The sequence below is a fragment of the Penaeus monodon genome, chromosome 22 (assembly GCF_015228065.2).
Source record: "Penaeus monodon isolate SGIC_2016 chromosome 22, NSTDA_Pmon_1, whole genome shotgun sequence".
NCBI classification, from domain to species: Eukaryota; Metazoa; Arthropoda; class Malacostraca; order Decapoda; family Penaeidae; genus Penaeus; species Penaeus monodon.
The window spans coordinates 12,522,362-12,523,950 of NC_051407.1; the positions used below are offsets into that span (position 1 = coordinate 12,522,362).

At 34.0% G+C, this 1,589-nt stretch overlaps 1 non-coding gene across 1 annotated transcript; it reads right to left on the bottom strand.

The window, feature by feature from the left end:
- Nucleotides 1–227: 227 nt before the first annotated feature.
- Nucleotides 228–309, bottom strand: Trnal-aag. Its single transcript has one exon. It is a non-coding gene; the product is annotated as a tRNA-Leu (tRNA).
- Nucleotides 310–1,589: the final 1,280 nt, after the last annotated feature.

Sequence of the window (1,589 nt, forward strand, 5' to 3'; positions counted from 1 at the left end):
TACAGTAGAGTTATCTGCGAATGTTTTTAAACATAATAGATCTTGTCAATGATTTATTACTTCCTGAAAAAGTGAGGATGTGAGCCTAATATGAATTCCTGACATAAATATTAGCTTTGTCTTCTTGACATTAATATATGTTCTATACCTCCTTATTGGAAATGCTATTTGGCCTCTCAGCGTATCTATGATGACACGCCAAGCAATCGGTAAATTGCTAAAAGCTCTGGCAGCGGTGGAACTCGAACCCACGCCTCCGAAGAGACTGGTGCCTTAAACCAGCGCCTTAGACCGCTCGGCCACGCTACCTATTCATATGCAAAAAAAATGTCTTTATCAAACTATTTTTGTACTACCCATTAAATGTCATTTTCTGAGAATAAATGCCAGCTCTCTGGAATACAAAGAAATGGAAACGATCACACACAGTCAAAAAAGCTGCAGGAACTGGATGGAACTACGGCAGGTAATGTTCTGAATCCTGTATTATACAGTTCACCAATATCAGATTTCTGAATTTATCATAAGTAGGTGAATTCTAAATATCCGAAGAGTTTTACAACTTGAAAGGAAAGGAAAAGCAACAAACACAGTATTGGACGTGTAAGTTCAGTTTTTCGGTTGAAATATTACTCATAAACGCAATAGTTAAAAGAGTGAATTAAGAAAGTTTTTCGCCAAGACAGATGAATTTAAGATAGAAAGTATGATGCTAAAAATCCGGCATTGTGAAGGAAAGGAACTCACAACTGAAATCTTATGTTCTTGTGTGTATGTGTGGTTCCAGTTATGCTAGGATACATATTTTTTACTCTCAAATAGATTTTCCTACAATGAAAAATAACGGTGTGTAGAGCAGATTGTTTCATTATATAACGAACCATCACTCTTTGATTAGAAGGTAATGTTTGGCTTACAGGAGCAAATTTATTCTTCTGAATACAATTTCTACTCAGATTCCTTATGTTCATTTCTACAGTTCCTTCCTTCATTAATATATCACTTGTTCACTACTTCTCTCATAACATATGTAATCCTTTTTATGAACACGATTATCAATTTCTTTGCAATTGCCAAACGATGACGTATCAGAAGTATTGATCCTTATGTTTAGTAACCTTATAAAACCTACCATCCCCATGCGATCATCAAAATAGATAAAACAAACTGAGTGAAGAACACATAGAATGGTGATTTTCCTGTTAAATGTATCATTACTTGTATCTAACTCTCTAGTGCATATTAATATAACCTTGTCTAAACGGAAACATCAGGTAATTCCGGCTTTCTCTGTAAACGATATCTGTTAATCTTGAAGATATGTCCCGACCACATTATAAATGAATTTGCTGAAAATATTATTGAGATCATTCATTCATTCCATTTGTAAATCATTTAAATACGCGGTACGAGGTATGCGTGAAACATACAGGTTAAAGGTTAGATCATGTCACACTTTATCATATTAGTCTGGATTGGAATACTATTCATTAACTACTTCAGCAGTTTCCATCGTTTCTCAGATGTCAAAAGAGTTATCTGTTCCACAAAAGTAAAATATTTATGATTTTTAAATAAATATGCATTTA